The sequence below is a fragment of the Mycteria americana genome, chromosome 1 (genome assembly GCF_035582795.1).
Source record: "Mycteria americana isolate JAX WOST 10 ecotype Jacksonville Zoo and Gardens chromosome 1, USCA_MyAme_1.0, whole genome shotgun sequence".
Taxonomy (NCBI): Eukaryota; Metazoa; Chordata; class Aves; order Ciconiiformes; family Ciconiidae; genus Mycteria; species Mycteria americana.
Genome location: NC_134365.1, coordinates 57,054,431 through 57,066,598, shown reverse-complemented (window position 1 = coordinate 57,066,598; position 12,168 = coordinate 57,054,431). Strand labels below are relative to the sequence as shown.

General features: G+C 39.8%; 1 protein-coding gene across 3 annotated transcripts in view; it reads right to left on the bottom strand.

The window, feature by feature from the left end:
- MRTFA (myocardin related transcription factor A) overlaps positions 1–12,168 on the bottom strand; it is a 102,542-nt gene that overhangs the window by 85,633 nt on the left and 4,741 nt on the right. For all 3 annotated transcript variants that reach the window (XM_075500073.1, XM_075500064.1, XM_075500088.1), the window contains exon 2: positions 7,853–7,916. The gene's annotated coding sequence lies outside the window, so the exon portion shown is untranslated. The remainder of the gene's footprint in view (positions 1–7,852; positions 7,917–12,168) is intronic.

Here is a 12,168-nt window from a genome sequence, read left to right as displayed (position 1 = left end):
TAAAAGCACAGTACCAAGCTACAGTAAAAGCAGTCTAGCCTAGCCAGTCACAACGTAGAGCAGAGCAGATCAGTGCTCACGCACCAGTTTGCTGTGTAACCCTGAGCAACACCATACCAAGTGGTGTTAATTGGCGCTGGGATTATAAACCACAGTTTCTCCAGTAAATTGTCCAATGGAACTTCAGCACAGGGGCTGGATTATCACTAGAGTTGTACCTGGATCTGCAGGTTTCCTAACTCATGCAGAAGATGACACAGATGGAAGGTATCTTCTTAATCCTAGTTGACATGTCATTCAATGTTTGTCCCACATCAAAGGTAACACAGCTTAAGCAAACCTTGCCTTGCCTTGACATTCATTCTTGCCCTGCCGCTATGTCCTGCATTGTGCTTGCAGTGCTGCTTGTATAGCCACACTGCGAACCATATCAGAAAGCAGATTCAGCTGAAATGCAATTTTTCCTAGGTTATTTTCAGCTGGATCAACTCCTCCATACAAGCCACAGTTGAACCAGCACAGTACAGGGAAACACTGCCACAAAATACAAAAAAATCACAGTCTGACTGTGCGTCTCAAATAGCCTGGACAACAATTCAATATTACTCCAAGTAGGGTTGCAGCTCAAATGAAACTAAACTGGGATGAACCATTAAATGCCTTAGGAAATTCTGCCTTCTCCTTCCTCCACATCCCCTCCCATTTCACGTGAGCACAAGAATCTGCACATTGACACATGATAAACCAATGAGAAAACTGACCCAGGTGTAAAAGCTAGTCCTCTGGTTCACACTCCAGCTAAATCAGGACCCTGGTGCAGTTTGCTGTGCAGCCACATCAACGCTTATGCCAGCACAGCACAGGGAAGAGAACCCACTTACACTATTAGTACATCCAAATATCTAGCCACTACCTAAGGGAAAGAGAACTTTTTTCAGAGAAATGCCAAGTCTTAGTATGAAACATATCCTCACTTAAAAAAAAAAAATGCATCCAGTCCACAAGACTACAGTAAAAGCTATAATTGGGTGAGTTTGATTTTAATGTTTTCAATTAAAAGTCTGATGAGGACATAGAGGGATTTGGAAGATGCTTTGAGGATTTATAATCACCCATGCTGCATTATTTGGAAGTCCTGTGAAAGGCATGGAATCCTTTTCTGTAACCAACAGTAAGTCTGTTTTTAGACTTCCCAGACAGTCATACCACTCTGTAACTGTCATTGTAGAATGATCAATCAGTTCACTACACACATGAATATTTAGAACCTAATTAAAATTTTAAAATGTTTGTTTTCCCATCATTTCTGAACAGACTAGAAATTTTCCCATAAAGAAATGTGCCATACCATGATCTTTTAAGTGAGTCATCCAGAAGCTGATGGACGGTATTAAAAGCAAGTATTTCTTATCCTCAACAAGGGTTTCGGGGTGAGTGCCCTCAAGGATTTGTATCTGTTGCCTAACCAGACAAAAGCTTTCTATCATGGCATTTTTCTACTTTTGGTCCAGCTGCTTCCGGGACAAGAGTGGCTGTGATCCCACAGATGTTCTACAGCAGCAACACCACCTTAAGCAACCCTCAAGTCCTCCACTGTCCAGCTGTTCATTTCTGTCCCTACACTGCCCTTTCTTCAACTGGGAAATCCATTTAGCTGAAAAACAGCCATTTTTTCTGTGTATTCAGCAAAACCAATTCCCCAATCTAGTCCATTGCCAACTACACACAAAGCTGTGTCACCATAATGCAGGGGCAATGGTGAGATCTCAGGAGCCAGGAGTGCTCAAATTACGTTGCTATAAAGCACAAAACCACTGCCTCAACAATACAAGCATGAACCACAGCACTAGGGAGAAGATGGAGCTACTCAAAAGAAACATTACAGACTACTCCTAAGTATATAAATAATCTTTATCCCTTTCCGACTTCTGGAGACATCTAACAAACTTCAATTTCAGATAGACAAACATGGCAGAGTCATTTTTGTGCAAGTGATAAGATTAAGAACCACAGCCAGTAAGAATTTTTGGAAAAATATTATCTTTATCAAACCTGCAAACTACAAAGACTGAATTGCTCTGCAACTTTTACATGGTAGCTTTTTAGGTGCATCCTCTTGCCATCCCAACACCATATCACAGTAAACACACAGTAAACCTGATTAGCTTACTCCTTGGTGAAAAAAGTATTCTACTTTGCATTTACCATACGACAAAATTACTTATAGAAACTTCTCGTAAGCCTGCTCGTCCAGAATCACTGAAGGATAGCTCAAAGCCCCAAAAGAGGTGAAAGGGAAATGAAAGAGACACACATGCAGTACTGAAACCTGTCTGACCCACAGTAAGGTAGTTCACAGAGCTAAGTGAAAAGAAAACTGGGAGGGGGAGAAGGGATTAGGATTAGTTTCCTGCCATTTTAGCTCCATTAATCATCCCATCATAAGGCTAGACAAGCACCAATGTTGGCACAAGGAAGCAACAAAGGCATGCATCCAAGACCGCCCCTTTTGGCAAGAGCTAGCTTAGATCAACTTAGCTGTATCATAAGACCACATCCTCTGGTTAGACACTAAACTGGCATTGCCAACAAAAGGAACAGTGCAGCCTGCTCATTCCTCACCTCTTGTGGGCCAGCACAGGATGAACCAGATCAAGGAACTGATCTGTGTTAAATTTGACCTGGACACACACACATAAACTACTAGTTTTAATTTGCATCAGTTCCTCATCTGGGTTGCCACCCAGCCATGCAAAAACTTGGGCTAGCATGAGGGAGAATGAGGCACAAGGAAATAAAAAAAGAAATCAGGGTGGCTACTTTTGGTAGCAGTGTCACTTTAAGGTGTTGTTATACAGTTTAATCTACCCAACATTCATGTTGGACATGGACACATGCACTAGCTCTTCATGCATCAGACTTCTCTCGATTTTCACAATATTCACGTACTCATGGCGTAAATACTATCAAGATCTTGATTAAATGAACCAAAGAACAGTGCCACCTTCCCTAACATGAAACCTCAATAACCAGAGTAAAACATATGAAAAAAAAGGAATTTAAAAATAGGTAAGTAAAAACCAGAGAGGCACAGGAAAAAAAAAAAAAAGCACAATTCCCAATCAAGCAAGGACACCTCTATAAACAGCTTTCCCTTGTTTGCATTTTGGGGCTGAGTTGCCAGGGTAATAGCAATTTCCTACCAATTTAAGAATTGCTAAGCAACCTCCAGCACCTAACAGCAACAGCATGTGTGTGCAGCTGGGCTATTTTGAGAAGACAGGTTTTTTTATTTTAAACTTAAGAGCAGCCTTCTGTTAAATGATTAAGCCAGCTGAGATCATCCAGCCAAGAGAAGAGACAATCTTGGGGCAAAGTGTCTTTAAGTGGATGAATCTTTGAAATGAGTGAGAAGAGAGGAAGAGAATGCCATGACATGCCCAAAGGCAACTATACCCCCCAGGTCATCACAAATCAAAAGAATAACCCAGGAGAAGTGAAGTTTGCAGCACACGGAAGCCAAAGCATCACATTAGCTTGAGAACCTGTAACGATCAGACTGAGAGATATTTCTTTTATCTTTAGATAGCAAAGAAAAATCACCAACAGGAAGACCTCCAAGGTTGTATTAAAAAAAAAAAAAAATTAGTTTCCTGTCAGTCAGCTCAACCCAGGCACATAACTGTTGGCAGAATTACTTCTCCAGTTAATTGAGAGTTAAACTGATGGCACTGTCCATAAAGTATATACAATACAGTAAGCAACAACCCAAGCATTACAAAGACTGTACCCTGACAATGTAATAGCTTGTTCTTGAGGAACCACTTTAAGTTAAGAAACCAAACTATGCAGACAACTAAAGAGAGACCTTCTTAGATTACGGAATTTTATTTTAACACACATATTCCACACGCATCTGCCTTCTGCAAAATGAACCAGTCATTAACTTCCTTCACTTTCACAGTAATTGGGGGGGGGGGGGGGGGCGGCAAAAGTAGTCAAAAAGTAGTCAAATTCTTTCTGGATTAGAACCAGTTATTTGAAGGTGTAAACTGTCCATCTTACCATGATCACAAGCCTCACAAGCCACTAACCCACAAAGCCCCTATTAAAAATGCAAAGATTGCAACACATGTGGACAAAGATACTGGTAAAACATGAATGAGCACAACTTTCTATCGGAGCTAAAGAATCTGAATCTGTATGTATACTGTGCCAGTAACATGGCAGTAAGAAAGGACATCTTTGAATCATCACCAGAAGTATCTCCACTATGCCCTCCAGCAAATCTAGCAGTACAAGAGTCAAAAAAAACATGCTCAGGCCAGCAAGAAAATGGCAAGAAATGTTATCAGACAAAAGGCATGAACAGCTGTATAGAGATGTTAGGACTTGAGGCGGAAAAGACGCAAAGAACACATCTAGTGCAAAGCAATCAACTGCATAATTTCTGCTGTAGACAAACACAGCCTCGCAACATGATTTTAACAACCACTCATCAAGAACCATATTTTTCAAGCCCCAAGTATTTCCTTCATAAGACACTAGCATTTGTTTCACTCGGTCCAGCAGTGATAGAAAGTCTTTAAGAGGTCTTGAAAAATCATCATCAAACATCCATTTCTTAAAACCACAAATAGCAGGCTAAGAAATGTAGTTTGGCATTCCAGATGTTTTTTAAGAAATACTTTTCATGGTTCAATATGTATTTGGAGGAACTTTGTGGCTTTCAAGCTCATGGAACTCTGGGTACACAGAAGAGCTGATAATACCAAAGCTAGTTTGGAGGATCACAATGATATTTATAATAAACAATCCTTGCTCAAAAAGAATGAACTCCCCACTGATTTCTGAAGTTCTTATTTAAGCTCAAAGCATGAATGAGGAAGACATCCTTCTAATTTCAGAGGACATTGAGCCTTAAACTGGTGAAGCAGTTTATAGACACATAATTCTATCATACCTCTCAGTGTGTCGAATTAATAATCTAGTTTGTGAAACTGAAAATTATAGCTACTGAAGAAATAACAATTTCTACTGAAGTTCAAAGAACGAAAAAGAGCAAAAAAGATGCAATGTTCAGGTCTCATGTGTCAATGGGTACACTTGTATATATTAGGCCTTGGTCATGATAATAGCTCAATGTCTTAATTAAAAGAGGAATCCAGCCTTCTGCTACTGAGCTATTGGTTCCTGCTGCTTCCCTTTTGTCTGATGTAATGAGTGTGCACCCACGGGGTGACTCAGGTCAGCTGAACCAGCAAACGATTAACTCTGCAAAAGATTAGAAACCATTTTCTACAGGATCAGTCAGCTAGTTGGACATGCCCTGTGGCTGCACAATCACTAGCTCTGATGCAAAGGAAGAAGCAGGAGTGCACAGCTGCATAGGGGTTTGACCAGCCTTTGCAATAGCAGCTCACTGAAAGATCAACTTAACTGTAATGTCAAAGAGCACACTTAAACATCTAGCAGCGGTGCCAACTTAAGCAGTCTGCTACACATTCCCACTCTCATACCTTCCTCATTGTGAAACAGGCATAAATCTTACGGAGACAACATGTACTAGACGAGATGAAAAATAATCTAGAAAAAACCACTTCTTTCCAGGAGGATCTGTTCCCCAGAGTGGCTCACTATGGCCACAAAAACAGCCATACCAGCAAAACAGAGGGAGCCATGAAAGGGAGAAAGCTGTTTAAGCCTGCACTGGTGCCAAAGAAACACATGATGAACTACAGTGTGTTTAGAACAGGATTGCCTGTTTTCCTCCACCTTCTGACTGACTTCCTTGCAATTGCTGTCTGATGCATTTTTTAAAATTTCCTTCATGTCGGAGGCAAAGCATTCCTCCCCGCTCCATAGGGGCAAGCACATGAAGCAATGGATTCAGCCAGCAGCAAAGGCATGTGGCAATGGATGCCAACAACCAATGGAGGCAGGGAGGCTGCAGCAAGCTAGAAAAGGGAATGCTGATGATCTGCAGCCAGATGTGAGCTTTGACTTGGAAATTCACGGCAGAAAAACTGAGGGGCTGAGAAAGTATGAAGGAACTCATGTTGAATATGGATTTAGGACAGATTGGGATGGGAAAGTCATTGGACAAGAGGAGAGTGGAAATAAGACCTCACAAGAAACAATACGCTTTCAAACGCAGAAGATTTGAACTTTGGGACAAGGACTGGATGACCTAGGGCATAACAAAGTGGTGACATGGGCAAGGAAGGAAAGATAGCTCAGAGAACCAATCTAGACTAAAATAAAAGAAAATAAATTTTAAAAAGGAAAAAAAATGAAATAAAACAAAGGTAAAGTAGTTAGATTTCAGTCAGTTCAGTTCCTGGCACAAGCATTCATGTCAGCACAAAGCAGCAGGCAAAACCGCAGAACTTAAGAATCTTAAAGAGTTTATGGCAAAGTTTTTTGGCGACTTGCTTTTGTGTGTCTGAGGAAGTAGTTTTACATTTTATCTAATTCAGACTGATCATGGGCTGTGACTGAGAGCGTAGGTCCACATTGTATCACCTCACCTCAGTTTGAAATTCTCACCTTCTCTCCTTCAAATCTAGCAGCTCTGCAGCCACAGAGCAAGTTAATTCAGCTTGCTGTTCTGATGGAAAGCTACACCTTGAAACACGCTTGTTTTCCCATTGCGCTGGCAATCTGAACCCTGCAACCACAGGTTCATTAGATCTCATCCAAAAAAAAAAAACCAGAGGAGCAGGGCCCACTGAAAAGTGACAGCTTTCAGTTACCTCGTGTTAAGTACAGTGTGAAACCAAAGCCTGAAACAGAGTCTGCAAGAAGTTTTCTGACCCCAGTCACATTCTTTAGTCATGACAGTATGAAATTGTCTACAGAAATTAAACCAATCTGAATTGACTTTGCCTCTCCTCCCCATCAATGGACACTGGGTGTGGAATCCAAATTTCTTTGAATTTATTAGCATCTCCTAATGCAGCTACCCAGCATGACATTCATTTAAGTGGAAGGTCCAGCAATTGAGACTGAGTTACCAGATCTTCTGTTCCCTTTTTTCCCTACAAGAGCTGACTTTCCACCCTTGGATTTCCCCACTACTGAAAAACAGGTAAGAATTTTCTTCAGTGATTCACAGAGAAGTGTATATCAATATTACTGTCTTCTCTAAGCTAAAAGAAGTAGTAAGTACTCAAGAGGTGCTCCCTAACGTGTAAATCTAATGAATGTGCGTAAAGAACATGGTGGTGGGGTGGGGGAATCGGTACTGCTGCTGTTCTTTGCCAATTCAAAGGATACCAAATTCAACCTTTACTACTACTTTCTTCGAAGCAACAACACTAAGAGCCAGCACATGAAGTACATCTAAACCAAGACTTTTGTTCTGGTACTAGAATAGATTAAAACATTTTCTATTCTTTACTACAAGCCTCAGCCTGGGACCACAGATAATGTCTGAATGTATCATCCTCTCTTTTTAGTGCTACTGTATCATGGTAAGCTCAGTTACAGTTTTGCAGACATTACAATTTTACTGTATAGATACAACTGTCTGCCTTTATATACTTGAATAAATCAGTCTAGTGCACCAAGTATCAGTAACGCTGAAAAAAATTTGCAACAGTACCAGCTAACTTGTGACAAGTCTGACTAATTGCTAGGCAGCAGTGAAAAGGGGACAAGTGTGTCATTTATACTTACACTATAAAGTCCTTGCTGGACATCTGTCACGCCTGATGCTAGTAAAAATTCAAAATATTCCATCTCTAACACACTACTATCCCTTATGTTTAGTGACCACAAGCAATTTTCAGTTCAGCACATAAGAATAAAAGGTGCAGACTAAAGACAGCAAAGAGAACACAATACATACCTTACTCACAGTTCCCACGGACAAACCCAGCTCAATTCCATGCCAGCAGCTCTCTCCTCAGTCACTGAAAGGGAAAACAGGACACATATTCAGAGATCTTAAAAAAAAAAAAAAAACAGCTCATTTTCTCCTTTAAGAGTAAGGAGTGAAGCCCTTCATCTAGGATTCTTTTTTTCATATGATCTTTAATTCATTTGGCATACACAACAGAAGTTGGACTGAAATACCATAAAGACTGCCACACTTGTATACACATACCCATGCTACTTGCAGAGCAGAACTTTTATTTTAGGACTATTGGTTTGTCAGTTCTGAAGAATGCATTGTTTGAGACTTACTAAGCCAGAATATTCACCAAACGATACACTCAATCTTCCCGTCCTTGTACTGAAATCATTCTTAAACATTGGATAGTAGAAGTTGGAGACTGTTATGACTAGTTTATTACACCATGTTATCCAGCCAAACAAAAACAGAGAAAGGTAAAAAAAAAAAAAGTACATTTCAGAGATTTGTCAAGACTGCAATGGGAACCCCATGGGGGGGGGTAGCCATCCTGCGCACCTTAAAAACTCATAAATGTCCTGAAGTAACACACCACTTTGGCCATACAGTTTTAACAGGCGTGCACAGCAGTACTTGAGTAGAAAATAATTACTTCAGAAGCTCTGGAAGACTATTGTCTCAAACAGCAATAAAAAGGGTCAGAAGTTGATTTGTAGTTGCCATACTTTCACTCCTACTTCCTTAGACACCTTAAAAAAAAAAAAATACAAATCATCATATGAAGGTTTTAACACAAAGTTGCCATTCCATTTCCTCCTCTGAGCTTTGCAGACTTTAGGGCTTCCTAGACACCAGAAGCACAGAACTGCAGTTGAGATGCCATGATATTCTGTCAATAAGAGAAAATAAAAGAAACCCAGGCACCTCCTCAAATACAAACTTCAGACCGGATGGACTTAGGACACAAGCATTAACATAGCTGGAGGCGGGGGGCCGGAAGAATGAGTACAGCTAGACAGTTGGATAGTCAGCATATTGCAAAATTTGAAAGAGTTCCCTGATTCCCAACAAATAAAAGAAGGAAGCTGTTTAGAAGCAGCTACAGGTAATGAATTGCACATCTACTTGGTCAACTCTCCTCCAGTTAATAATTTGCAGGAGAAGGGATTTACGATACTCATACAAATAAAAAAAGGAAGGACACTCACTACATTAGAAGCTTCCCTTACAATCCCTTTCAGAGAATGTTTCAATTTTTCTTTGAATAAAATGTGTCAGCACACATTAATCATGGCTCTACCACAGAATCAAGAAGTCACTCTGCCACCTCTTACAGTATTTGTCATCAAGTCAATATTTAGAATTACTTACAACCACTTAAACAATTAATTTAATGTGAGAACCCATAACAAGCAATTATTTTTTCTTTAATAAAGCAGCCAAACTGATACAACTGTAATTAAAATACAATAATGATGTAAGGCTACAAAACCAAATATATACTTACAATGTACTTTTTACAGAATTGCAGATCCTAGATTTCCTAAAAGGCAAGGCAAAAAGGCTTCAAGAAGTCAAGGAAAGCCTTCCACAAAGACAGTAAAAAACTAACCACTGTTAAGAATTCAATATTCCAGTCTGATGAACAAAGTTCCTTATTATATAATCTCATAAAATCATTTTGCTGGAGCATTCTTCTGACAGCATTAAGCACATAACATCAAAATTTAGGTATGGAATGTTTGCTTGTGATGGTGGTGTTTTTTTAAAATCACAAATTATAAGTGAAATTTATCCATATATTAAATCTTCACTCCAGTGCGAGTGTTTGGCATCATTTGGCTTTGAGTGGGATTTTTTTATTTGGGGTTTGGTTTTCCTGTGTGGTTTTTTGTTTTGTTTTGTTTTTGAGACACAGGTACCCCTGAAACCGCTTTTCACACATGAAAGCATGGAGAAGTCAGAGACGCATTTCATTTAAAGATTTCTTCTGGCCAGTCCCTAATTCCCAGTAATCTTAGTTCACTGGATATTCTCTTCCAATTTAAGATTGAAACAGCACTGATAAAGCTGGACAATCATCATGATGCTACATTTCATTTCCAGCACTTAAGATCCATATTCTCCTGAATTTCATTTGAGTCAAGACAGCTCCAACACTGAGCCTCTTCTTGGTCTGCCTGTCCTACCACCTGGTACAGGGCATCTGCTAGTCTTTTACAGAAGTGGGATCCCATAATCAGTCAGAAAATCTTTGTAGTTTCTTCAGCATGTTTTTCTCTGGAAAACTTTAGACTGCTGAATATTCTGGGTCTGAAGAATATATCAGGCTACCCCTAACCAGCTGGCAGGGTGAGGCAGAAGGGGGAAGAATCTCTCTGTACACCCCTAGTTCTACATCCCTTCCAAGGCACTCATTACCAGTAATTGGCCAACACAAGACACCAGGCTGGATAGACATCTCACCTGGCACAATACGGAAGACCTTGAAGTCTTACCTCTTAAGGTATGCATGAAGATTAAAAATATATATATTTAAATACACACATACCCTCAGTGATTTTTGGCATCTTTGCAAAAACTTAGCACTATCCTTCAGAAAAGAACATGCGAGTGTGTGTATGTGTACTTGCAAACACACACTCAGAAAACAGGAAAAATTATTTCAATAACTTCCTTGCCTCAGTTTATTTACCTCTTCTGAGTTTCCAGCACTTCTATTAGCCTTCTCAGGTGTCCAGAGATCCTTGTCCTCCCACACATAACTCATCCTCCAGGACAGTATATATTTATCCTTCTTTCTCTACTAATAAAACTAAAGTTTTATTCCAGATACTCTGGCCGATAAAAGGCCAACTTTAAACTTTCAGTCCTATTTGTCAACGAAGTTCCTGCTCAATCTTAGCAGGTGGTTAAAGTATTGCATCCTGCAATTTACTGCTTAGTCATCTGAACCCCAAGTAGGAGATAAACTGGCTTGCAATGGGCATGGACAGTCATCAACTTTTTTTCTAATATGTGTGCCATTAAGCTAAGAGATGCTGCAGGTATAATGTATTTCTATCATTATCCTTATTCAGTCACCCCATGGAATTTCAATCCAGCTTGAAGACGGAATAATAGAAAACACAGACACACCCCGCCTTCAAAATAACAAGTCAGACTTCACAAAAATTTAGCAGAACAGCCTTACAACTGTAATGAAAGACAAGCTCTTTACTTCTCCTTCTATATTACAGCGAGTGAGCAAAGATTAATCTGATAACTGAAACATTTTCTGGCAAAATCCCACAGTTAAACTGCTTTTGTTATTCTTTGCTTATAGCACAATCAAAACATTCCTCCAACTCTCCTTTTTCCTCTCACTGTACAGTCAACGCAGGCAAAACTCTACTATCCCAGATTTTCTGAAGAAAAAATAGTGTCATCTCTAAGAAATGCAGAAGTCTCATCTCACTGATAAACTTCTCCATCCAATGGAAATGTTTATATGTCAGTGTTTACATGTTCAAGCCAAATGGCTGCTATTCCAGTGATTACAATGGCTTATTGCCTTCACTGGTGACTTGGAGTTTGAGCACGTCTGAACAACACAGAAACTCACTGACATGATTCACAAGTCTGATCTGAACATGGCAATGCAGAATTCATATCCCATCCTTCTAACAGCCATACTACCTCTCAGATGGAAGCTTTGAAAAGATTCAGACTCCAGGCGATCTGTTGCTGTAAAGCAGGCCTGACAGGACGTACGAGTGTGAATTTAGAGACACAGTTATATTAGGCCTAACATTAACTTGGCCCTACGAATCACTCAGAGAAACCTCTCACCCAGGTTTGGGTCCATCTTACACAATGGAATAGAAATTAAGTTACAATGCAGCTGTTGGGAAACTTCTTATAATGCTACAAAAATCAGAAGAGAGGGCAAAAATAATAATTTTTTAAAAAATAAATTAATCATCCAAGTAGAATCTTTCAATGCTTTTCCAAAAGTTTCTTCCTGAAGGAGGAAAAGTTTCCCTGTAATTGACAGAAAGTGAATCCTGTCTCATCCCTGCTCAGAGCTGTACCTTCACACATATAAACAGCTGCAGAAAGAATGAGTTCATCATAACATGGGTATGGCTGTGTGTAAAGGATGATCTCATTTGAGTAAGCCTAAATAGGGTGTCGACCGTATGGATCAATCGTGCAGTGAAGACATATCCTCAGTGTCTCTACTAAACCACAGAAAGGGTAGAACTCAAGGAACCACAGTATATACACACTCCCTCCCTAGTGTGGCTAGAACTTGTTGTAATTGCCAT